This window comes from Oxyura jamaicensis, chromosome 3 (genome assembly GCF_011077185.1).
Source record: "Oxyura jamaicensis isolate SHBP4307 breed ruddy duck chromosome 3, BPBGC_Ojam_1.0, whole genome shotgun sequence".
In the NCBI taxonomy this organism is placed as follows: domain Eukaryota; kingdom Metazoa; phylum Chordata; class Aves; order Anseriformes; family Anatidae; genus Oxyura; species Oxyura jamaicensis.
In genome coordinates, this window is record NC_048895.1 from 55,859,091 (window position 1) to 55,886,179 (window position 27,089).

Consider the following 27,089-nt stretch of genomic DNA (forward strand, 5'->3'; position numbering starts at 1 on the left):
ACAATACACTTGAGTTGGAAATGATGTTAGTGAAAGGGTGTTTAGTGATGTTAGCATGATGTTAGTGAAATAAAAACTCGCAGGAAGGTTTTTGCTTTAGAGCTTGCATGGTGCCAAATACGGTGTTTCTACCTCTCCAGCAGTTTAGTGTGGTGCCAATGAAGTTGGGATAGAGAGGGAGTAAAGTTTGTCTAATAAGTTTTCTGTCATGTTTGATCCATATTAGTTCCATATTGTTCATGTCATTTTTATTTTTTTAATCTCTGATTTATTTAATTACCAATTAAAGAAAATACACAAATCTGTACTCATCTTTGACCTAATTTATCAGAGTGGGTAATGTTAATTATTGGTAGAAAACTTCAGAGTGAGCCATGCATTAGTAAAACTACTACATAATGTGGTGTAATTAATAGTGAGTGTTTGAGACAGCTACATATTTGTGAAGGAGTAAGGTTGTAAGTTGGAACTTACTGGTATGAAGGTTTCCTTAGCACCTTTCTTTGGTTTGGTTTGTTGTTGCCAGGACTTTTGTCCGCAAATGTCAGGAGACAAAAGGATGACACAGAACCTTGATTTTCTCTGCCTTTTTTTTAGATATGCTCAGTAATAACTGAAAACTGTTACTGCATAGCTGTTCAGCGATGCCATTAAATCGATTAGTGATCTAATCCACACTCTGAATTCTGCACTCTGTGTGGTGCTGTTATGAATGGGCTTAGTAGAGAGGTAAGAAAGCAATAGGCAAGAAAATGGGCATGTATTAGATTCTCCAGAACCTCTCTTTTGGAGCAAGGACAGGGTATGTTTATACAGCACCATGGTAATGCGTGTTTTGCTTTTGGGTTTTACGGATTTCAGTTTCCAGAGTTGATAAGCCCAAACCTTCCTTGATGGCAAGTTAAGCCAGACACATTCACTTGTAGAAGATGTGTATAAAGAGAAGAACTTCTCTTTTTGTTTTGGTCTGTTCCTTCTATGTGGGACTTGATAGTGGTCTTTCTGTTTTCCGTTTTTTTTGGTGTTTTTTTTTTTTTTTCTTGTTCTTCTGTAGCACTGGTTCAGTAGCCTTCTGGAAGTACACCCTGATTTTCCTTCCCTTGCTCCTCAGATCACCCTCTGCATGGCAGGAAAGAGAAAGATGCGTGGGACAATGCAGTTCCTTTACGCACGCCTCTCCGAAGCTTCATTGCAGCATATTTTCCACAAAAGGAGTGACTGTGAGAGAAACCTTCTAATTTACTTTCTCTCTCTCACACAGCCATAGTAATTAAAGAAAAAAAAAAGAGGAGGTTACTAAATAGACACTTTTGGATGTATGTTGAATGAGGCCTAGAGGGGAAGTTTAATAAGATGGGGAGGGAGGTTTGGATGTGGCTGGCAATGGATTATAATTGTCTACAAGAAGTTATTTGTATCAGATCGTCTCCCTCTAATGTTAAGTCCTCAACCTAAAGAATATTAGTAGTGTGGCTTTTAAAACCCCCATCAAATTGTGGGGTGTTGAGTCTTGACAAGTAACTAAGATCCAATACAAGTCACTGAATTCAGTGGTAGCAATCTCTATTTCCATTGTTTGACTTCTCCACAAATAATTTACCCTCAGAATACACTGAAGTACACCTTCTTATCTTGCTCAGTGCTTGCAGGTATTCTTTACATTTGCTTCTGTGCTGTGTTGATTTAATTTAGTTGCAGTATCATTTGATCCTGCTCAATAGTTCATCATGCTTAACTAGCAAGCAAGGGAATAAATTTAACCAATTTTGGGCGGACTCTTTCTCTGTCAAGTGGGTTGTCTGGCAAGCCAAGAGTGTAATAAATAGATTTTGTGGCTATTTACAGGCTTGTGCACTAGAAAACAGACAGCCATGCTTCCCAGTCTCATTGCGTAATTCAAGTGGTGTCACATCCAGATGATGGGATTATACCTGTGTTTCTCTCAGCCAAAAAAAAAAAAAAGAGCGTTTTTTTGGCTCCTGAATTAGTGTTTTCACATAAATTTTCTAGCGTGATCTGTTTATTTTTGAGAGCTTTGCTAGGCTGCACAAGTGAAATATTTAAGTGCATTGTATACACCTACATCGCCTTATGTGATCATAACTTTTGTCTCCAGTCGTGTTCTGTCTTCTCTACAGTACAGTATACCAAGAGAGAAACTTCATGAGAGCCTCTGGTTGCAAGTCTGGCTTATTTGTCACCGAGAGGAAGATTTGACCTGCTGCAAACATAGATTCAACCTGTGCTATTTGTTTAAATTTAAAAGAAAATGTTTGTTAGCTTAGTTTTGTTATTTATGTGCTAATATTAGCAGTTATTGCACAAATCTGCATATAGATGCCTGTCCACAGCCACATTTTGTTAAACAAGTAAACGGTCATATTAATTCTCTTTACTTTGCTGTGCACTCCCTGTGGGGTGGCAGGCACTGCAGTCTGCCCAGGTGACCTTTCTGAAGTGGTGTTCAGTGTTGGTGGTGCCACCAGGGTCGATATTCATTCAGTAACTGGGCACGGCTCTTTTTACTGCCTGTGACTGATGAACCAAGAATGTCGTATCTTGTGAGCCCCTGAAGATGCTTGCCTTCTAAGTTGAGGCACTTTGAATTCCTTTTATATCCTTTTGTTTCTGAGGGGCCATAACCATTTCACTCAGCCTAGTCAGGGTGTTAAAGGATTATTTCTGAGGCCCTGTTGTTGTTGGTTCATGGCAGTCAACTTGTGCATGGTGCTCATTAACCCTCGCTCCACTGGTAAGATCATTCAGCTCCATGGCTGAACTAGCTGTGCCAGTTCTTTATGGCTGTAGCAATGGGACTAGAAAGTCAATTTGTGAACAGACTGCCTGTGTAAATAGATTATGTGGATGAAAATACCATTGAAAAAACATTTGATAATGCCAACTCCTGTCCTCTTGTTGCTTGACCTTTATTTTCTCTGTAAGGTTCACAAACAGCTTACCCTCATCCCCCAGTTTTCTGACCAGTGCCCCACAGTTGAGATGGCACCAAACTGTGCTCAGCACATCTTGTTACCTTGTCAACTGCCTCATCTCTTGTGCATAAAATAAAGACTGCATCCTTTTGGATCAAATCCTGACTCTGACAAAAGTGCAGAATGGCAAGTTTTTATTAACTTTCATGGGACCAGCATTTAGCCATCAGTTATAGGTAGGAGTTTTACTGCTGAAGTAGCGCTCCTCGTGACTGTCTCAGTGTGTCAGTGGAAACCTTCACGATACAAGGTTTATTCTTCAGAGGATATAGGAACACTAGATGAGAATATTGGAAAAACTGTCTACATGGAAACAGCCTCTGGATACTTGAGGCAGAGAAGATAAAAAACAAAAGGCACTCTCAACAGAAATGATTGTTACATTGCCAGATGGTATAAGGTAATTTGGAAAGAAAGAGTAAAGATATATTACCTACCCCAAGGTGCTTCCATTGTGATTTGAATATAAAATGTGTAAAGTCTTAGGTACAAGTGTTGGAACTGACAATGGCTTAGAGCTGTGGTTTCAGCTTTATTTTATTTATTTTTTAACTCATCTGACAAAGAAACTCACTGGGTTCCTGAAGGCACCATAGCTCCAACAGTTGGTGAGCTTGGATACTGGACTATATCTTACCTATCCTCTATGTTTGTTTCACCACTTACATCTGATTACCTGGTTCTGGAACTGCTTGTTATGAAGACGTGAGAAACTCATGTTTAATTTCAGTTTGTGCATGCTGTCTTTTTTTTAAGAAGGTCTCATACCTTCTAGTTTGGCATTATTTCCAAGTTGTTTTTGTCTTGCTTCTTGTACTGTTCAGCATTAAAAAGAGGCATAAGGAAAACATTGTTTACAATAGGATTGCAAGGTTCTAGTATGTTGCATTGTAGTGTAACCTACTTGTACTATGTAGTTTGTGCTCCACCTGAAACCCAGTGGCACCAGCTGTGTTTATCACTGATCACTGGGTTTCTCTTTGCACTTTCACATTCTTGAATCTAATTTTAAAAGACTGTTGTACCCATTGGTTGACTAGAGGGGAGGTGGACTGTTTTCTTTTTTTATGTGCTACAAAGAAAATAAAAAATAAATGGGGGGGAAAAAACCTAGATCAACCAAGGCTTATGACATGATTTTAAAATGTGTTACCTTGGGCAAAAGGGGCCAGTTATTGGAGTAGTTCTTGAGTAACCTAATTGTTTGATAAGGATCCTTGCCTGTTTAAGTTGTTGTTGGTTGTTGGAAACATTCCATTTCTAAATTTGTGCCTTACTGCATACCCTGAGGTATGTGCACAACCCACTGTAATTGCACAGTTTATTATTTTATTAATGAGAGCTATGATAATGTGTTGGCTCTTGAGTTCTCTCCAATCCAGGTTTGGTCTCCTAATTGCCCAGGGTTCTGTGATTCCATCATTTGTTCTGGGCACGGTGATGGGGAGCGAAAGCATGGTTTGAGGAAATCCAACCTTGCCCTGCAGCCTGTATTTGGTGTGCTGCTGCAGCCAGTGGCTGGAAACGCAGGGGATCTTTTTAGCACACCCCTGATGAATAATAATAATAGGAGGCAGAAGTAAATTCTTACTACATAATCCCAAGTACCTGAGACTTTGCCAGCTGGAAGGAAAGGGACGCACACCTTAATTGGCCCTCCTAACCATAACAGAGCACCCCTTTCTGCTGCTTTGATCTGGGTCTCTCCTGACTGCTGCTTTGCCCGAGTGGCTAGAAGACTCGTACGTGGTTTGCTGGAAGGCACACCACAGCATGCAAGCATCTGATGTGCAATAGCAGCTCCTATTTTTAATGAGCCTAAGAGGCAGCAGGCATATGAGGGTGCCTGCTCCCATGTTCCATAAACTATGTCTGTGTCAAGACACCAGACTTGGTAGTAAAAGAGCAGGAAGCAGCATCAGCAGAGGTGTGGTCTGTGGAGGAGTTAGGGAAATCCAGCATGCTATGCCTGTAGCACTGTAGACAAACCCAACCTTCCTGTGCAGGAGAGGCAGCAAAGCCCCACCGCTTGAAGTACCAAGCGCTCACTCCTCAGTGCCGCTGGCCCTGGGCTCTGGGGACGTGGGGGCAGCTGGGTGCCCTTGTCCTGCAGGATGGGGACGATGACTTCCTAGTGAGAGCTGTGCAGGCTGCCTCCACACTGTGCTGGGTGGGATGGTTTTCCACAGCTTCTCAAACTGCTCATTGCAGCGTTTGGCTCCTCTACAAGGGCTTTTCATAGCTGTAGCCCCTGTGGCTTGCTGCAGCATGGTTTTCTTGCAGAACAGATGGTGTATTGCGTAGAAAGTTACTGTATTTTTGTATCACTCATTTTTATTTATTCATTTCACTGTCTCCCTCTCCCTCCCCCCTTTTTTTCAAGGGGGGCTTATAGCGTAATTGCAGAATTTGGAATCACTGTCCGATTTATATTTGTTATATTGATTTTTTACGTCTGTGTGTGTGCACAGTATTTTGCAGAGCAGTGCCTGCTTTCTGAAGTGTTAATGCATTTTCGTCATTTTGAAATTAGCTCAAAATACTTTAAGGGACAATAACCTATGAAAGAAGATCTCTGAAAGCAAAAGTAAATGTCTCAACCAAGCATTGTACTCACTGGAGTACAGTTTCAATTTTAAGTCAGAAGATGGACTTTCTGTATCTAATCTTTGTGTTGTTGTTGTTTTTTTAATTGATATCATCTGGTCAATTTGAGGGGAAAATGCTATTCCCATAAGAAAAATATTTATTCTAAATATTATTGTTGCCTAGGATCTTGTTGAATTCATGAGATACAGCAGCAGTCAAGCTGATTTAATATTTTTAACATTTTTATAGTGTTTTCTCATTGTTTCCATGAAAGCAATTTCAATAAATATTTTTGCAATTGCTTTTGGTTTCTTGAAATTAGGTTACCTATTGTTGAAAACTGCATGTTCTCAAACATGGGTTTCAGATCTGCTTTGTCATGATTAGGCATTTGAAATAAAATATTAATATTTGAGTAAGCCCTAAAATGAGTGCTTGCCTTTCCCCCCTGAGCTCCCAGGACATAATTTGTTCTGCCAATAAATCTCCGTAAGCTGATACTTGAAAAAGATAGTTCCAGTCATAGGGGTTTAGTTCCATTCAGCACAATCACTTTGATGTATTCAGTTGTATGCATGTGTGAATGCCTAAATGTATGTATACATGAGTGTATGTATATGCACGTGTGTACACATGACACATTTATGCACTTACATGTCTATGGACACTCACACACACCTTAAATGTATGGGACCATCCCATTTGTAAGGCAAGGGTCATGATTTCACCCTGTACCCAAGCCTTACTACACGCTCACTGCAGTATTTTTCTCTTTGCGATGCATTGTTTTTCCCAGTAGCTTCTGAACGCGAGGCCATGCATCCTCCTGTGTGGAAACCTGCTGAGGTATGTGGGAGGAGGGGAGACTTGAGCAACTCCTGGGAGGTCAGGCTTTATTCCTGTCTGGGTTGTATCCTTCTACAGGAGGATGTCCCTTGTGGTGCCACATTTAGGCCAGGTACCAAGCATGGTGAAAAACAAGCCCCCTGCTTCTTTTCTCTGCCACAAGTGTTTTGAAGGTAAACAGTTCCCTGTTGTCAGGCGTTGGAGAGTTTGGACCCTGTCATCTTTACTTGCCTTGTTTTCCTCATGAAAGTATCACAGGACATTGGAGTAATCTATTTATAGGATTGCTTGAGAGAATTCCCTTAATGATGAGACAGTTCAACAAAAAATCTCAAGATAATGGCTTTTCCATTTGCACCTCTCAAACATTCTTTCAAATTGAAGTGAAAGAATTATAAAACCCTTGTAAGTAGTTTAAATTCCCTGATGACACAATATAGTGGCATTGTTCTAAGCATTACACAGATGGATTGTAAAGGGTAAAAGTATAATTGAGTTTGTGGGAATCTGTAAAGGTGTTAAATACTTTGTAGGTAGCCAACTCTAAGAGTCTTTTCCATATGTATTTGCACTTTCCACAACCAGTTTCTATTTTGGAGTGGAAAAGCAAGTATTTTCATCAGTGTGATAAGGGCATTTAGCAGTGACACCAGTACACACTTGGTATCTGTCCAGTTGCTTCAAGTTTCGGAGTTTAAATGAACAAAAACCAGCAGTAGATACAGCTCTTTTAAAACACTGTGGTCATATTTGGATACAAATATACAAATCTGGATAAGGCATATTGCAAAGATCAGATAGCATTTTTTCTTGGCAAACCACGGTAAAGATGGCTTAATACCGTTCCTTAATTAACGGAGCAGTAAGATGTAGTTACTTAGCTTTCAGGATGGGGATGAGTATCTCAAAGTGCTGCTGTTCCTTACTGTATTCTCTGTTCTTCAGCAGACAGTGCATGGCAGTAGGTGCTCATACACGTATGAAAAACGCCCATTGTAATAGTGTGTGTCTGTGCTGGATGGCTGCACAGCCTAGCAGCCTGCTGCTGTTGGGCCACGTGTGATTGTCTTGGTGCAGTCAAAAGTACCGGTTGTGTGTGCATTTCTTTCATTCTCAGATATGGGGCTAAAAATAGTTGATCAAGCTTATTGTGAGTGTGTATAGTACTTTATGAGCAGATATCGGAAAATCTAATGACTCTCTTATGTGCTTTTTAGGATGCTGTGTAGAGTAGAAACATCCTCACAGTACTTGGAAGGTTTTGTCCCCTTTTCCCTCCTTTTAGGGGAACATGGCTTTGCACACTTGTTAATCGCTTGCCTAGGACTGTGTATGACGTGGGCCAGGTTCAGATCTAGCACCCACAACTTACAGGTCAGATTCTGATCTTCTTATTTGAACTATTCCAGATTATCTTTGTTAAAATTAATGCTTTTTTTGTTTGTTTGTTTGCAAAATTAAAATCAGCTCTGCTCCATCAGATTGTGTATTATGTACTCCAAATGATGGCCAATACCAAAGACTCATTTCTCTATGTTCTTTTGTATTGAAGAGTCCTGATGACTATTGCCACATCGAGTGTTAGGATTGAGTCTTCAAGTTAATGTCAGAACAAGAAGCAGTAGAGGTTTATTCATGCGATCTGGGCAATGAATCTTTAAGATAAACGGTCTTTGAACAACTTAACTCAGAAGAAAAGGGTAGAAAATAAACCAGCTCATATCCTTGAAGAAGGATACGTTTTTAAAAGCATTTCCAAACTGTTTAGTTAAAAGGTTTCATTGTAAAATTGTTGCTTTTCACCTTCTTTTAGTAAAATTAGCAGTTTGGGTAAGCCAATGGCATTGCATATGTCCAACAAAATATATGATTTATGACTGATTTATTTATTTTATGATTACACTGAGTTACAGACATGTAGTTCCCTGTTTTCAGCTTTAATGCCCTGTATTACCAGGGCTGAAAGGTTGCCTTCAGTTCCTGGTGTGACCACAGGGTGGTTATTGCAGAAAGACAAAAAAAAAAATAAAAAATCCTTTTCAGTTAGTGATGGTAGCATGAGGTGAAGGTTGGCACAAGCACTTTCCAAACTCCTCTTAACTGTTATAATCAAAATACTTTGAATTAAGGGCTACTGTTTAAATATCAGCTTGTATCAACCAGAGCGTTGCTGCTCAGTCTGCCTCAGGGTCTAGAGGGAAAGTCTGGTGTCCCAGCCCCCAGCAGATGTTACTGGGATGTGCTCATTGGGGAATAACTGTTTTTATCACTGTGTTTGGACATGATGTTCCGAGACTAATGCAAATGGCTCTAGGGCATGTGCCACGAGTGAGAGCATACCACTGGTGTGTCCATTGCCCTGCTGAAGGGAGGACCAGCGGTAACCACAGGGTTTCCCCCAGGTGGTTTTTGGTGGCTGTCCAGCGGACATCTTGTGACCTCCCATGTGCCCTCGTTTGGGTCATTAGTGGTGCTTTCCATCAACAAGACTTTCGAGTGTTTGGTTTTAGGGCAGTAACTGTAAGTAGGACTGTGAGCCAGGCTCTCCCTACCCTTGCTCGATAAGGGTAGTAATGATTTACTTAGGGTCAGATGGTCAGCCTGCGAGAGAAGCAGTTTCCGAATGCTCAGCACCCACATGCCACGGCACAACTGCTGCACCTCCACCTCTTTCCTTACGTTGGGCCCTCACTCACTTCAGAAAGGCAGGTGGGAAATCGAAAAGAAGCATCTGTATTCACTTTGCTGGGTTGTCAGCCATCTCCAACAAGTGAATCCTGTAGTTTTACACTCCAGTTTTGCCCCAGATGCATACACAAAACCCGTTTTACTCCACGGGATCCCAAAATATGTGAGGCTTTATCTCCAGATGCTTGCAGAAGTATGGGCTGTAGCGAGAGCTGAGTGCATCTCTATATTGTAGTAATATTCCTTACACAAACTGAACAAGGGGAACCAGAGCAGCACGACGCCTGAGCAAATATTGTTTCTAGTCACATACGATACTTTGCAGCTGAGCCTGGTGACACGCTGCTCAACTGTTTTGCTATGCAAGTGCAGAGAACGCTGTTAGCAATAAAGCCGCTGCTGGTTTCTCCCCCAAAACCTCCCTCCTCACCGTGCGCTGGAAATGACTGAACTTTGGCCCTCGATCTGCTGACACCCTGAGGGAGTGTAAATGTAATGACGTCTTTGCTTGTTTCAGCTGCACAACAGGAAACGCTCATGGCCTCCCCATCTTCCTGCTCTGAGAAAGCTCTGCCTTCTCTCCCTCCCTTCCCCTGCGGCGCGGCGGGCTGAGACCTACTTTCAGGTCTGCTCTCTGCAGCGAGCCGTGCTTGCGGTGCCCTGGCTGCTGCTGCCGTGGCTCCCCCTCGCCAGGGCTGCCAGCCGGCTTGCTGTCAGTGCGCCTTTGCCCCGATGCAAGGCGTGGGGTAGTTGGTTGGTTTATTTTTTTCCCTGAGAAGGGGCTGAGAAGAGAATCCAGTCACGTTGCAATGGCTTGCTTCACAGGGCACGTCACTGGATGCACCTCAGCTGAAAAGACCGGGATGGTCAGGTGATAATTTGCCGTGGGGAGACTACATCACTTGCATAATATAGAGGACACGCTGTCAGGTGGGCACGCACGCAGGGATCCTGGAATACGGCCCAAATAGTGCTGAGTAATGCTGGGCACGAGGGGCCTGAAGAGATTTCTTTGCCGTGGTGGAGCATGGAGGCTTGCTTCTTGCACAGCAGCGACAGGAAGCCTGTTTAACCCTCTCCAGCTGCAGCTTTCATACTTTGTAACCAAACCAGGGATATGAGTAAGAATGGTTGTTGAGAAACACCAGCATTTTGCAGCTAGCTGAGAGCAGAGTATTTTGTCCCATCAAAGCCAGCCAAAACATTAAAGCGTTGCGGAGCTCTTGCAAGGGAAATTAATTGGTTCAGTATTCAACTGTTATTCTCTAATGCCTGGGGTGCATGGTGTGTGTGTGTTTGTGTGTATGTGTGTCACCCTTTTAAAAATAAGGTGCGTATGCACCGGTGAGTTTGCATATTGTGGTGGGAGAATAGGCGCTGAATTGTCTAGAATACAGTGTCCTGAATTTGCAAGATTGAATTAACTTCGAATGTAGCTGATTCTGGTGCAGTTGCTTATTTATTTGCTTAATGCTGCAGAGGCATTTTATTTGAGGAGCAGTGTTCGTCTGGGCTCTGTAATAAGCAAGTTCTGAATTTACCTCATTAATCTATTGCACTATCTAGCAAAATAACTGTTGTTTTTAACAAGCTGGAGTTATGTAACATGAATCATGCATGGCAAGATGCTTGCAGGCAGGGAAAAGCAAGATGTGCAAAGAAATAATGGCATTCAGCCTTTTACAGAATAGGATATGACTGGGTTTTGAAATTAAATACTGTGTGTTGGTACTCTCAGCCATACAGGCAAGTTCCAGCTATTCATTATGAGAGCATGTCTTGAAACAAAGTTTTGAGATGGGAATGTTTAACAGACAGGAGAGTGAATTTGCTCAGCCATGTGCAGTCCTTGGAGGGTTTTGTATCTGTGCCTGCCAAATTCCACCCCCCCTCCCCGTTGTTTTTCCTCTGGAAAAGCACTGTAGAATTATACATGTGAAAAGCCTCTTAAATGGGACTGATTTCATGTGTGAAAGAAAATAACTTGATGAGCTGTGATTGCACCTATAAATTGTTACATAAATCTCCTTTCTTTGTTTAATTATGCCCCTGTAGGGTCATTAGGTACGTATACCCTACAATAGTCCTCTGTCTCAAGAGATTTTACAGCTAGTTTATGGAAAAGGAGAAGCAAGTGGTTATGTGAATGCATTAGAATAAAAGAAATTGATTTTAAATCATGTCTTTGACATTTTTTCCATGCTAATTTTCTCTGCTGATACTCAGTTTTCATCTTCAAAGCCATACTGAGATGTTAAGCTTAGGATAACCTTTTGATTTGGTGGCATGGATACAAATATTAAATAATAATAATAGAAAATAAAGGAATGAGAGTAATAGCCCTTTAGGAAGGGAATGGGAATGATGACAGTTTGGGAAAAGAATGATACAGTGTTCTTGAATTCCTTTTCAAACTGTCCTGCTCCCTCTTAAGTAATTCTGTATTTTCCTTTCCTTTCTATTTGTCAGTGAAATAGCTGTAAACTGGGGGGTAGGGCCATAAACTGCTGTATTTTGAGATTTTACTCTTACTAGTAACAAATATGCAAAAATAGGTGTTGATAATTATGGTCTTCAGTTATATGCTGTGTGCTTATGTATACTATGGTTGATTATGCATTAATACAGACAGCAGCTGAGATATAATAAGGAGAAGTAGCTACACCTACAAGCAGCTTTTATAACTAGCACCGTTATAACTAGCACTGTTGCTGGTAATCTGAACGTGGAGAACAAGAAACAAACAAGTATAGATGAAAACATGTATTTTCTCACACAGAAGGCCACTCAGGTCATGGCCAAGTATGTCAAAAAGGCATTTCAAGGAAGCGGACCATGTTGCTCTCATTATGTCTTTATTTTCCAAACAAATGCAGGATTTCTCTTGGACTGTCAGTGCAACATCCTTTGGAAGGCACTTGCTATGAAAACTTGAAAGAAAATTCAGCCTTCAGAAGAATTTTAATTTATCATACTGAATTGACTTAGTTTTGTATAGTCATGCATTACCATTAAAGAGGGAGAAGCATAGAGCCAGGTGCAGAAGTAGTGCCTCATAAGGGCACCAGCACCTGCTGGGTGGAGAATGACCCTGTCCTGAATTTGCATGATTACAAACAAATGTGTAGTTCACCAAATGTTCTTTGATTGTTTTGACTCCCATACTCTTTCCTTTTGACTCTGTGATATTTTCTGATTGACTAATAGTGATGTCCTTTCTGTAACTGTGTGATTTTCTTAATGCAGTTGAATATTATGTAGGGGCATCAAATGAAACTGTTGGCATTCTTTTGCACGTTGTCAGTATGAGGAAGGTCACAATTTTATGATGTGGTTAATTAGGAGGGTTTAAGTGTCCTTTGCGTAAATTTCCCCTGCCCTTTTGGATGAGAAGCAAAGGCTGCTCTCCGGCTGTGGTGGGAGGTGTGGGCAGCGGAAGAGAGGCTGCCCTTGATTTCTGGTGGATTTTCTGTTGAGATCAGTGCAACCTGAGTGAGCAAAGCAGGGCAAGTAGGTGGCTGATGGGTGAAAGAAAATGCCGTGAGTGACGCTGCTGCCTATGAGGGTGGTGGTGTGTGTGTGTGTGCACGCACAGAAAGCGGCTCGCTGAGGAGCAAACTCTGGCATCCTGGGGTTCTTGAAGAGATTGTCAGAGGTTAATAGACCAGGTCACAGTGCTCTGCAGAGAGAGAGATGTCTTGACCTGTGAGTTGTTGTATGCAATTGTCTCATTTTCCTTGCCTCTCTTAAAAGCCAGTCTTATCTCATCGGTTCAAACTCTCAAGTATCCCCAGATTAGCAAGCTGTTCCTGTATTGCAGCAAAACTTGAAATAATTCCCGACTCAGTTTCACTATTTTTGTCAGTTTAGAAGAAAAAAAAATTGAATGTAATTTACACTAATTACTCAGTACTTGAGATGCTCAGCATGAAAGTGGCTATATGCAAAATAAGATTAAATATGTATAGGAGAAAAATACATTGTGTAACTTTTTTCATATTTAATGCTCTATTTGTATGTCATTACCACTCCATCTGCAAGAAGAATTCTCTTAGCAGATTGAAGCATTTTTTAAGAAAAAATTGTTGTACAGTTAGGCTGACAAATTAAAAACAAAGTTTTAGTCTGAGCAGATTAAGATAGGAGAGTAGTAATAATATCTCATTATCGCAGGCTTACTTTCACTTAACTCTGTTTACTTTATAGGCCTTGGTATGATCTGAGGGGCCTAGCAGTGGACATGCTTTTTCCAGTTGTGTTGCTTAGACACAAACATTTTGCCTCCTCGAAACTCGTGCATGTGTTAAATCAATGTCTGGGTACTAGTGAAGGTTGTATAACATCACCTGAGCAGTACGTGGGCCAAGCTCCTTGTTGCAGCAATGGGTTTTGGTATGGGCATCACTGGAGAGCAGTTGTCTGGTTCCTGTAGCTGTTCTTGCTGCAGTCCTGCAACCCTGCAGCTTGTCTCATGCGAAGGTGCACCTGCAGTGGGACAGACAGGTCACAGCTTATGATGCTTCTGCTGCTTTGGGGAATGAGGGGCAAACGCTTTGTGCAGTCACAGACAAGACTGGCCACAGGGGTGGGACAGATGCACCATCAGTCTTACCGAAGTGCTGAACTGCTATTGCCAAGGTACACATTTCTCTGGAAGCAGCAATGCAACACACTTCTGTATTTCAGAGAGCTTGTGTCACCACCCAGAGATGCGCATGTTCTCTCTCTTTACCTCAGCTGACCCCAGCTTTGAACTTTCCAAACTTTGGAGATGTTTGTAGCTAGATTTTGCTTTGTGAATGGAATTTGTTTTTCTAAGTGCGGCATGAAAGGCTTGGTTTATCTGCATGGAGCATGCTTGCTTGAGCAGTTGCTTTCCACAGTGCAGCACTTGCAGATTAAAATCCTTTCTGTTGTGGTTGTGCCAATTCAATTCATTCTGCAGCAAGTTGGTTTTGCTAGCATACTGCAGCAAGGTGCCTGGCTGCAGTAGTGCGAAGGAAATTTTCCATTTCTGCTGATGTGTAATTCTTGTAGATTTGAAATGGTAGTGACAATTTTTTATAATCATTTTGAAAGGATTTTCTGAAAACTAGAATAACACTACCTGCTTAGACGCGTGTTTTGTTTCACCCATAAAACTGCTTCTAATTCTTGTATTTGGACTTGGAATTTGAATGCTTTGCATTGACACTAGAAGTAGCAGTGTCATATGCATAGAATATGCCTTTTAGTTTATTGTGGCAAGTTTTACTATTTGTCATGTGTGATCACAGAAACTCAACAGTGTACTGCTGATATGACATACTTACTGTAATGCTCTACCTAAGGAAATACGGTCTAGTGAGTAGCTGGTGAGGAGGGACGTAATACCCACAGGTTCAATTCCTGGTTCTGCTACGCAGCTTATGAGTTCAGGGTAAGATTCACACCACCTTACACTGTTTTCATGTGAATTAAATCCACAAGTATGAGTTACGCACAAAAACACCTTTGTGGTGCAATATTCTGTTTGTCAGTTCCACTTCTTTACCTTACAGGGGTGTCATGTAGGGAGATGTGTTCTGCTATTGACCCATAGAGAGCCAGTAGTTTTGTGCTAAAACTGATTGTAGGATTTGAACCTTTTTTTTTTGGCTATTTTTAAGTGACCATAGTCTGAGCTATATACAATATACGTAATCACATGATTTACTATAAGCAGACCACTATTAAAGACCGTACAAGTCATCACTGAAGTGAGGCTATGCAATGCTTTGGAGTCCAGTTCTATCTCCTTTCCTTGGCTGAAAATGGCTAGGCTAAGGTAGTTTTTCTCTCAAACAAACTGCTAAAATTTGAGGTGGGAATTTGTAATGTAAGACATTATATTGTGATGAGTGTTAGAGTGAATGGTAGCTTTTAAGAGTGGAGGGCAAAGATGTTTCTGCTGTTCAAAGGATTAATGTTGGCAGTGTAGAATGTGCCAGTTTCACCCTGGCTCTCCTCCATTTTATAAAATACACATTTTGAAGTATGTAGGCAATTCAGAGGGTAGCTGACCTGAACAAAGTGTGGTGTAAGGTAGCTGTTGGGAACCCCAGAAAATCCATCCTGAAGGAGGGAGCTCTCAGGGACTCTCCCAGGCCTCTCCTGAAGAATGAGCTGCATCTGCGTAGGTGTGGCTCGCGGGCAACCCAAAAGCCATGCTGATCCACCCCAGATGATGGCATGGTTGTGGGCAACCGTCGAGATGCAGGGGGCTGGACTAGGTGACCTCAGAGGTATCTTCCAGCCTTAGCCACCCCACGATCCTGTGCCTTGACCTGTCCCCTCTGTGCCAGGGGACGGCGTGGTTATGTGGCTTCTGTCCTGACATAGGATGTTGCGACTGAGCTCTATAAATACCAGTATGAGCGTCAGAGATGGCTGTGGTGAGGAGTGCTTAAAAGCTAACCTAAGTTCATCCACCAGCAGCACACGCTTCTTGCTGACAGGCGTTCCTGAGAAGCCGTGAATCACTGCCGGCGCGTGCTCAGGCCTCGCAGCCTGGCTCTGTCCTGCCCCAGCCACTGTGAGTGGGCGATGCCCGAGGCCCTGCAGGCAGCAGGGAGGGCTGCGCTGATCTGAGTAATTTAAGTAATTAAATTTGTGTTCTCGGTACTGCTTGCCTTGCTTTCCTCTGTTTTGCCAGTCTGGTGTATTCGTGAGGATGTCTTGCCCGATGGCAGTCCTTTCTGCTTATCGTGTCCCCTGCCTGGCAGCAGCTTGTGTTGCTGGGATGCCTCCTGCGTGCAGCTACACCCTTCTTTCTTTGCGAGTTTGCCGAGCACACTGCGTAGCAGGTGAAGAAAATCCTGTGACGGGTGGAAAACACTGCATACAGACCCAGAAAAAAGAGAAGCCCGTGCTGGGCCAAATATCTGCCAGATACATCTCGTGCTTGCTTAGCAAAACCCCTCCATGAAACTTGAATTCCAAGCAGATTCCTAAGTTGCAGTGAAATCCCTGGGTCCTACACATGCTCTCAAAGTAAAGTATATGCTTATGCACTTTGTGAATAGAAATGGCTTATTGAGCTGGAGCCAGGGTGGGGAATTTTGGGACTCCTGCTGCTCTGCTTACAGTATTTTGCAGCAGAGTTTAAGGCTGCAGAATGACACCAACTGGAGCCATAGAACAATCTGCTCCCGTTCCCGCGAATTCCAAATTATTTTCCTTCTCACATGCAAAGTTGTACCAAGAGCTGCATTTAAAAACCCATCTGTTGTCCATGTTATATCAATAGGAAGAAAAATTTTAGACTTCTAAAATATTCTGGTTACTTGCTCCATACTGCTGTCATCTGTCTTTCAACTATGAGCCATTTCTTATAGTTGAACTTACTTCTAGCCACACAAAATGTTTCCTCCCACTAACAGCTGAAACTCCTAGTTGACTAAAGAGCACAAGTGGAAACAGTGGAAAGATTTGACTGCTTTTGAAATAAGATGTTTTGATAGCGTAAAATAGGTAAATTGATGTAATAGTGTTGTGGGTTTGTTTTCTTCATATAAAATGTGGAAATAGAAATAAATTACTTTAAGAGTTGTTTCTTCATATTTTTCATTACACTGATTATATTGTTGAAGTCTTGTCAATGTCTATAAATATTTTAATATAAATTGACAGGCAAATATATAATGCATAGAAGTAGAGCAATTTTTTATTGCTTATTAATTTTTACAGCAAAGTGAAGTTTATGATTCCAGTGCTGCCGATTATAATTAACCTGTGGCTGACCCCAGCTTTCTGTGTTGTAGTGGCAGCAACACACACTTCACGCATTTCATGACAGATACCCTGCTTTTGCACAGGGCAGCAGTTGAATTCATCCATCTAATTTTAATCTGTTGTTACATCTGCAACAGCCAGTTGTTATAGAACCAGAGAGGTGATATTGTATCATTTCAGATTTGCAGGGCTTTCTTTGCAACTGTAATGAGTACTCAGGTATTTCTGTATATATGTATATATTTATATTTGTTACAGCTTTGTGGCTTTTCTCCCACCATTTGTGAAGCAGTATCTTCTCTCTGAGGGCTTTATGGTTTTTCAAACGCTGCACTGCATTCTGCATGGGATATGTTCACAAGATGAGAGCTCTACAGCCTTCTCCTATACTCTCTGTGAAGAGGGTATGGATCCCAAGCTATCCATCTCATGACAATTGGATAGTTCATGAAAAGTTCAGTGTCAGTGCCCATATTACTTGTCAGTCCCCTGTCGGGATTTGTGCTCGATATTAGAGCAACCCCAATGTTAACCAGTGACCAGACGTGTTCAGTTCTTCCCCAGTATGAAGAACACAAAACACATACTGTTAAGTACCTGCTATCCAGCTGATTTTTGCCTGGATTTGTATTTCAGCTACCTAAACCCTAGACTCTTATCCCAGTCTCTTTGCTGGTTTACTATTTCCAAAGACTAACTTGAGCAATTTCTCTATGGCCCAAGATGATCCCCGTTGATGTCAGTTTGCAGATGCCCAGTCTTACTGAGGTCTCTTTCTGGGGTTGGGTGGTGGAGGTGAATCACACAGGAGAAAGTCGATGTGGAAGGTTTATGGCCACTGAGAATGATTTTGAGGACAAGATTTGGGCCAGGGATGATCCCACAGAGTGAATGGCAGATTTCAGACATCAGCAGGTGAATAGCCACCTCCTGAATTTAAATGGTTGGGTCAAAGGGCAGCACTGTTTCGTCCTGTTTATCAGGACATTAAACAGAAGTATCTGTTTTTAGACAAGCATTTGGTAAGACCTGTGTTGTGATGCTGCTGGGATACAGGTGGAAGGTATAGAAATAAAACACTGGTGGAAATAGCAGATGAAAAAGATATGGCAGACTTCTAAAGGTAAGATATAATTAACGCAGTCATGTTCCAGTAGCATATTGTCTAAAATGTTTACCCGATGCTTTCAAAGAAGCCTGGAGGTGTGATGGACCTTTCTGCCACTGAATTTCAGTCCTGAATATCTGTGGGTAGAGAGCTGTAAAGCAGTCAGCATTTTCACAGTTCTTTCTGGGTGAAATGCATTTGTATAAAATAAGCTGTATGTGTTGTTTATTGACTTGTCCCTTGAATGTAAAGGCTTTAAACTTTAGAAGTATGCATGGGTTACTGTTATTAAAAGTGTGATAAGCACTGAGTATAGACTGTTTGTAGGAAACAAACTGACATCTGCAGTAGCAGATTTCTGTGGCTGTACTGCAGTAATGTCAGATTTGGGGGATATTTTTGGGCAGTGCCCCACTTGCAGGGACTGGAGGGAGGTGGGGGCCTGGGCACTGACCTGCTGTGGTTATGAAGGGGCCGCGTGCGGGGTGGGGAAGCTGGACTTCAGAAACGGCCCTGGCAGGGGTGTAGCACAGTCAGTGCCTTTAGGCTTCTTGGCTTAGTGGCATTGACATCCAAATTCAGGTCAAAGATGAAAGAACAGTGGGACAGAAGGTCAGCAGGGCATAGCTGTGAGGCAATGGTACGCGTTTCCTATTTGTCAGCCTTCCCACTCCCCTGATTTTCTGCTCTTTCAGTTCCGCAGCCACCAGATGTTGTAGAAAACACCTCTGATTTTTCAGTATGCAGCAGAAATCATGAACCCTGGTTTCCTATAAGTATCTGTCTTTTTGATGCAGTTCCTGACTGTTTGCGCCATTGTAGAGAAGGAAGTGAAGGTCTGGTTCTTGATGTGAAAGCCAGCTCGCACCAGTGCTGCTCTGGCCAGTAACAAGGCTACAGAAGAGATTTGAGAGGAAGACACAATTCCTTTAAGAATACTTTCTGCATGGGAAGTTCAGTGAAAATGTTAAGATGTAGGAATTGTGAGATATGTGATTTATTATTACGATTACAATTTTTCCCATAGTATTGTGTGTAGGCTTCCCTGACTTCGTGTCTTGAGGCACGTCCAATTTACAACTGAAGTATCAGATAAGGATGAAGAGGGAGCAGAAAGGTTATCGGAGGAATCACAGACGGACGGCTGGTGAGATGCCCTCCCGATGTCAGACCTGACACCCAGGGACGCTGGGAGCTCCAGCGCTGTCAGTCGGTAGCACTCCAGCACTGCGTGGTACTCAGCAGCACGCAGGTCAGCCTTGTGACGTGGGGTGAGCCTCAGGCCCCGTGTTAAACCTTCAGCAGACCTTTTTCCAGTGAAGCTTTTGACATATTTAAAGTTTATTACATGTATCTTTGTATTGCGATTCAGAACTAAATTTGTTTTAATCTGAAGTTTAAAGGTCCCTTCTGACATCAAGCACATTGATTGTTGGAAGATTTATGGAATAATGTCAGATACTGCTGTTGTAAAAAATGTTGTTGTCTTGCAAAAGTGAATTTCTTGTTTCTTTGTCTAGTGAAATATTCAAAGCACTTGGAAGGAAGTTTTGGAGTAAGGAGATTTCTACCCTGGGGGGGTAGTATCCTGTGCTTTAGTTAGGTCATGTCAGGCCATTGTTTTGCTTTTCTTATCATAAAGATCTTGTGTCGTTATTCGTGCTCAGCTGTGGACTTGCGTTTCCTGGAAGAGAGTGAAATAATTAAGAATTAATACTACAAAATCATATTTTCTGTGCCTGTAGCTAGGTTTGTTTAGCTGAAGGCAGTTTTTTAGTTATGTATAGTAATGGGTGGTGTTTATAAGTAGCAGGTAATATCTTGTATCTGTGGTTATCAGAATAGCTAAAAAGCAACGTGGTAATTCTCTTTAAACACGAGAAAACATAAAATGAGAGATTCAAGGTCACCCATCCAATGGCTAGTAAAATGAGGGCCTCTGACCCCTGCCAGTCTTCATCCCTAACTGCTAGCTGCTGTTCTCAGTGGCTTTGCCTCTGCTGGCAGATGTCACAGAGACAGGGTATGGGAAAGGGTACACGTAATTTGTTGGTCCAGATGCAGCTGAGGTGACGACAGCTGGGTACACGGGGGGGGGGGGGGGGTATCAGTGTAAGAAGCCACTAAAGCAGAGTGATTCATGTGGTGCTGAAGAAGGACATGTGGTGCATGATGCTTGCTCCTAAAAACCTACAAATGGCTACTCAAGGTCACGCAGCCTGAATGTGGGTCTGGTGAGAGGGGCTGGGGGAGGAGGAAGGGCACTCCCAGCCTGAACTGGGAGCTTATATTGCTGTGCGATTACAGCATGTGATGGAGCAGCAACTCCCTAATGATCACTGCTAACGGGGTGGCCAAAGCTTCTCTGTCTTGCCTTCTGAGTCTGACTTGGTCCTGGTATCAGAGCTGAGGCATCAACCTAAGTAATGTGAGCAGTAGCTGCTGTGGTCACAGCCTGGGACATGTGGGCTTCCTTTGCAAAGCTGCTGGATTTCCATCAGGGTTTCTAGCTCTGACAGCAAGACACTTTTCACCAGAACTCAGTTTGTCATACAATAGAAGGAGGCATGCACAGGGGATGCTTGTTCAGTTTCACAGGCATGCAGCTTCTGGAATTTGTTATTCCATTTCTCCCAAGTCTTCCTCGGGGAAGCACCTGATTTGGATTCACTGTGGGCTTTACCCTCAATTCTTCAGTTGTCTCTTTCTACCCCTAGATTATGGCCACAGCTTCTGTCTGCTTCATTCTCCCCGCCACCGTTGCTATGTGGTGGCTCCCAGTAGATGCTGGGACTGATTGACTGGAAGAACCTGGAGCAAACCTCCTGGCAGAGGTCATGCTCAGGCTGCTACTTCATGTAAGTGGTGATATCAGAAAGATTAAGCTGCACAGCCATAAGAATAAACATGTGGAATCTAAAACTCGCAATCCTGGGTTATGTATCACATAGCATCCTCTTGCAATGTGAGGCGAAGTGTCCAGCTCCAGCTGTAAGCCACCCTCAGCTTCTAAGTGCACGTCTGTAATCTTATCCTGAAAAATATGATTTTACCTTCCACTTACCCTTCTGGAGACAGCTTGTCAGAACAACATGGTACCACAAACTTATCCTGCTTAATGTCAGCTAATTAAATTCATTTTTTGAATATAGTACTAAACCAATTTAATTCTGTATTTCAGAGCCTGCAGAGACAGTTGTGACTCTCAGATGGGTTTCTGTCTCTGATTAGTGATCAGATCTCTTTGTGCCATTTCAGACTGACTCTGTCTTTCTTCTGTGTGTCTCTCACCTGTACTTGTGATACTGGGGGACCGTCTGTTTCTTCCCCTGCTTTCATAGCCCCAACACGCACTGTCATACTTGACAGCATGTTCCGTTTAATGACTTTTGTTCTCTGCTATGAAAGTTCTCTTACTGTTGCTGGAAGAGAAAATAGAAATTATTGTGAAATGCACTTGATGTTAGCTGTTGATTTAGGAGGTTGTTTTTCAGAAGTGTCGCACTTTGGAGGGATGGCTATTTGAGTGACCTTCTCACTCTGCACTAGTGTACCAGCCTCTGGATGAGTGTCTGCATCACAGTCCAAGTGTGACAGCCTCGAGTAATGGTTACTGCCTGTCACTCTCAATATATTTTTGTTCAACATAACGTTCATGAAAATGAGGGGCAGAATTTAAAAGAAGAATTAGTCAAAACAAGAGAAAGGTCAAAGCAAGTCGTAGTGGGGAAAAGAACAATACATTTAATTAAATAAGTAGTGCTGATGGAGTATATCTTGCCAGAGACAGTCTGGTAGATGTTTTTTGATTTTAAATGCCCTCTGTGCAGGTTACCAAAGGAAGTCCAAGAAAAAAAAAATGCTGCTTCTCCGGGGATTTTCATGCATTATTTTTCTGGCACATCCATCACTCCCTTTGTGCAGCTTTGTGCTGGGGAGCATGTCTGATCTTTTTTGTACCCCCGATGCTGTCTGATGTAGGATACATGTACATTGCAGTGGAGCTTTCTGGTGCAGTTCATCCTGTGTTCATAGCTGTATTTGCTTTCTCTCCTCGCTTCCTCTCCTACACGTTGATGCGGTTTGTTTGTGTTGGGGCATTACAGGCGCAGAACTGAATTGCTCTTACCAGCCACATAATTCCCTGTTACTGAGAAACTCCTGCTCTTATTCGTTCCAGGATATAACCAAGGAACGTTTGGAGAAACGGTTTGGGAAGCAGCTCTCCTTGCTGCTTCGCCGTGCTTGTTCTGCACAGAGAGGAGGTCTTCGGTGCGCGTGAATGTCAGTCGGGTGTATTTTACAGGCAGCTGATTCATCCATGTTTTATGTTGCCCAGTAAGGTGTACAAGTGCTATGTTGTGTGTAATATAGCTTCGGATGTCAGAGAGAACTAACAGGGGCTTCCTCACCTTTACTGACATAACGCTTAACTTTTGACACAGGCAGATGCCAGGAAAGTAGGGCCCAGGACTGTAATTCCCTTCTTAAATCCTCAAATTTGTTACAAGGAAAGGAGAGGAAAGTTTTGTTTTTCAGGCAAGTTAATGTGTTTTCAGATCATTAGTTACATTTTCCCTTTCACATTAAAATATATTTTTCTGAAAGGTTATTCACAAATATATTTTTTTGTAATTAGTAGATACAGATTTTTTTAAGAATTCACAATAAAATATATGTATCAGAGGAATTTTTGAGGCTTATTGCTTAGATTTGACTTTAAAAAACAATTTGTTGCCTGTACCTAGCCAATCTAACCATGTGGGTTTAAATACTTTGACCATTTTATAAGTCCTCGTTTGTTTTTCCAGCCAGCAACCAGTATTTGTTGAAGGTGGAGAAATAATTGCTAAAACCTTGCTAAGCCCAAGAGCACAGCAGTGCTTTATAGGTGTACTCTAAACACCTGTGTCTGTAAGATCTCCTCAGCTCTGGTGTGAATGTGCTGTATGCAGTAATGTGAACATTTATGGTGCAAATGATTGCATATTTTCTTCTTCAGTGCTATAAGAAGAATTCTTTAGGGTAAGAGAGTAACTTACCTGTAGTTCATTATGTTTAAATACAGTTTTAAGACAAAAAAACTCGGTTTTGAGAAGTAATTGTGCCTGATGTTTGCATTTCCTTAGAAGTATGCTCATGAAAATGAAGGTCTTAATTGTTGGCACTGGAGATCACTACAGTCTAACTGTAGTAAATATGCACCTTGGACAAGACCGGTGTGTATTTTCTTACAGTTCTCTCTCTCTGTAGAGACTATATTGATTTGTATCTTTAGTTCCCAGTCTTTCCCCCACCCAGATTAAGTGCTGGCTCCCCACTGTATTCCTGTCTGCACTAGCTATTTCCATAATTGCCAGAGCTGTCTACTTAAGTATCTCCTATATAATTTACATTTTCAGATTTCACAAAGGCGTCCAGTTGTCTTCTTCGCCTAGAAAGACTGCTTTAAAGAGACTCTTCTAGAACTTGCAGTTTCTATCAAAGTGTATTTTCATAACTTTGGTATTTCTTTCTCACCAAGGAAAAGGCAATGGGAAGTCTCTGCCAGAAAAATCTTTGTGAAAGATCTCGAAAGTTGTCAGATTCACGAGTAGTTCGGGCTCATCCTAGCAGCTGTTCCCTAGTGCCTCCTGCTCCACCAGAAGTGGTTTGTTTTGAGGAATTTTGGCATTCTCATGCACGGTCCCTGAGATGCCTCCATTTCAACTGTTAGATTGAATATGGTATGTGCCCTGTGGCCTTGAAAATCTTGACCATGGCCTGCCTTGCAAAGAAGATTAAGAATCCATTGAGGAATCTGAGCGAAAGGGTCAAAAGAGAATTAGAGAACTCCAAACTCAGTCCATAGATGACATTGACCAGCAGGAAGACAATGACGGCTTCTGGCTGCTACCAGCCTGAATTAGTTTCTAACTAATTTGTTAGAGATGAGACTGCATTTCATTTGGTGCCTTGTGTTGTGATACGCTTCTGTGCAAGATGTAGATGATGTAGCTACTTTGTGGTGATTCTTTTCTACTCCTGTGGTGATCTTGGACTTTTTTTTTTTTTCAGAGTATTCATTTTCCAAGGGTACGTTAACAGACAGCAGCAACAAAGTTTAAATGACTTACTCACTTGAAAAGTTCAAGCAGCTTTTTTTAAAAGGTACATGAGGTAATGCAAGTTAAATGATTAAGCACAGTCATTAAGGAAAGATTGATTAAATGACTCCAAATAAATCTGCAAGCAGAAAAAGAATGAGTTGCGTATCTTACTGTGTTTTCCTGTTGAAAACAGCTGGCCATTTTTAGCAGAATCATTTTGTGGCGAAGATGCTACACATGATTTCTCTGGGAGGGAAAGATCTTTTTAAGCCTGCAATAGGTGAGAAAGAATTGTTTTCGTAGGAGAAACAGAGCTAATAAGGAAGCAAAATTTAAGCAGGTCAACAGAAAGGATCTGTCTAATACTTGGAAAAATGTCTGTTTTAGGGAAACTCCTTTATTTTATCAAGTCTGAATGTGAAGAGTTAGAATTTTTAAGGAATATTTACCCCTACGTGTATTTGGTGGAACGCTTTAACTTACAAAGTAGTGCTTTCTTGTTCTTTTGTACCTATGTCTACCTAGGAATACAGATACCTGCTACTATTTTGGCATTTCTGGAAATGAGGGGCTGGTGAGCCCTCTGTGTGTGCTTTCTGGGCAAAATTCCCCAGGCAGATGAGTAGCTTTCACAAGCTCATGCTCGGAAGGCCATGTCTGTAAGGTGGGAGTGCTGTCAGTTTTGCTGTGAGCGTTCTGTCCACACCAAAAGTGTTTGCAGGTGGTCGGTGTCATTCACATCGTGTTCCCATCCATCCCCGCCACGGTGAGTTTACCTCACCCTCCATGCTTCAGCCAGCGTTTGCACTTATTTACCAGCAGTCCACAGCTGATTTCACACATGTCCACAAGGTTCCTGGGATCTTGCAATAGGCAAGGAACTGAAGAAGCTGGCTGCTCACAGATGCCATCCCTGGACAAAGGGAGCTCTGCAGAAAGCCCAGGGCATGGTGGTGGGGCTCCACATCTGCAGCTTGCTCCAGGCACCCTGACAGTCTCTGCTCTGCTGGCAGGCTCCTTACTGCTGTATCCCACACCGGGCATCAGCACCTCACCTCTGTCTTTGGCATTTCATATGGGTACACTTCAACATGTGCTCTCTGCTCTCAGCTGATTCTGTTTGCCAGCCTGTATTAATACTGTTCCTGAGCAGGCAAGCACTAGATATTACATGTTAGCATTGTGCCATGAGAAGTGTACCCTTTGTGAGTTTTTTTTTCTTGTTTTGGACCATGGATGTGCTCTTCCTAGCTTAAGCTTGTTATTAAAGACCAAATGCAGAGACACTGACTTGCTTAGTTGGCAGAAAATGCAGAAGTATTTGGTGCTGGAGTGCTGTGTGACGTTGTGGCTGGCCGGTGAAGCATAATAAAAACAAGAGCCAAGCCACTTTGGAGGTATGAAGAGTCAAAGAAGCATTAGAGTAATTTAAAAAATGTAAACTCTGGGTAAAATCTGAAAACATAATTTCTTTAAAATTCTTTGTTATTTACCAGACTTCCCTCCTGAAAACCTCCTACCCTAGGATGAGAAGCAGCTTGCAAAGCAGGAGGAAGACTGGTTTCTTTTGGGGGAGGCTTTATCTCTTCTGTGACTTCTGACCACTGTGGGCGTGTCTGTACGTCTGTGTGTGCCCGGGTATATTTTTGGGTATCCTGTAAGTCACTTTATCCACGCTTTCAAAATAAAAGAGAACCCAATTAATCTGCCTTTGATATCAGAGCCGTGTTTTGTGGCTTTATTCACATCCTCGTGCATTGCAGAATAAGTCAATGAAAATTATGCACAAGAGTTTCTGAACTCTTGTTTCAAACACTTACTTAAGGGGATATACAGCCCAGGTGAGCTTTCATTTATTTAGGGCTGTAGACTTTTAAGGTTGCCTGTTCCTATGTTTGTTTCCATCAATTGTGATTTTGCCATTAGTTTTAGTAGGAAAAAGCTTTTTCAGCTCCTGGAAAGTTTGTTTTCTGCCATGTATCTTTCCTCTGGAGACACTGCTTCTAGTATAAACTCATTTGCTATATCTCCATATATGAAAATATTTAACAACAGATTAATTATCAAGTGATTTTAGATGATCAAATAATCATTAATAATATGATTGTAGTCATCAATAGGAAAGCAATGCTCTCATAAAGTCCCTTGATCTTCAGTGGTGCATCTTCTAAACTGGTGATGTTCAACTGTTCAACTTAAAAAAAAAAAAAAAAAAAAAAAAAGGGGAAAAAAGATTGAGCCACACTGATAATGCAGCGGTGAAAGGAATTACTTTTTTTGTCAAGTCCCTGACAGATGGGAAGTCTTCATCTGTCCACCAAACAGTTACAGCTTATGTATTATCAGTGGATAGTTTTTGCTGCATTGAGGTCATGCCTGAAATCTGGCCTGGAGCAGTGGTCAAATGGTTTGTCTACATCAGTGAACTTTTTGCTGTTTACAATGACAAGCAAATGATTTCTCTGAGCCTGGGAAGAGCCCAGATACTGTTAATGCAGAGGGGAAATATATGAAAATGCACAAATGTGTTAGTAAAGCTTGATGTAAACATCTGATTATGATGAACAATGTATCTGGACTTATGTTTTCAGGTGGGACCCTCTCCTGATATGTGATCTGCAGCGAGCAACCCTGAATCATACGATGACAATGCTATCACTGCCACATCTCTGGGAACCAGTTATTCATAAGTATACGGTATGTGAACTTCTGCATCTTAGATTTCATTGCTTGTTGGAGCAGCACAGTAACAATAACACAAAGGTGCTAAAAGTCAATGAAGTAAATGTTAAGCCACATGTATAATCAATTATGCCAAGCCGTTCCAACAGATGTGTATCTGCTAGGCCTGGTCCATATGCACAACAGTGAACTGTTTTACCTATGAGTATGATCTTGAAAATGTATTTTCATTTACAGCTGTTGGTAGAAACCTTCTACCGATGTTTTTTCTGGGTGAAGTTATCCTGGTATAATGATGATGTAGATATGCAGCCTACTACTCTCTTCCTCAAGGAGGAAGTG

At 41.9% G+C, this 27,089-nt stretch overlaps 1 protein-coding gene across 2 annotated transcripts in view; it reads left to right on the plus strand.

The window, feature by feature from the left end:
• HIVEP2 (HIVEP zinc finger 2) overlaps positions 1 to 27,089 on the plus strand; it is a 135,336-nt gene that overhangs the window by 7,672 nt on the left and 100,575 nt on the right. For both annotated transcript variants that reach the window (XM_035322929.1, XM_035322931.1), the window contains one exon: positions 26,657 to 26,762. The gene's annotated coding sequence lies outside the window, so the exon portion shown is untranslated. Of the gene's footprint in view, positions 1 to 26,656; positions 26,763 to 27,089 lie in introns of those variants that run through there.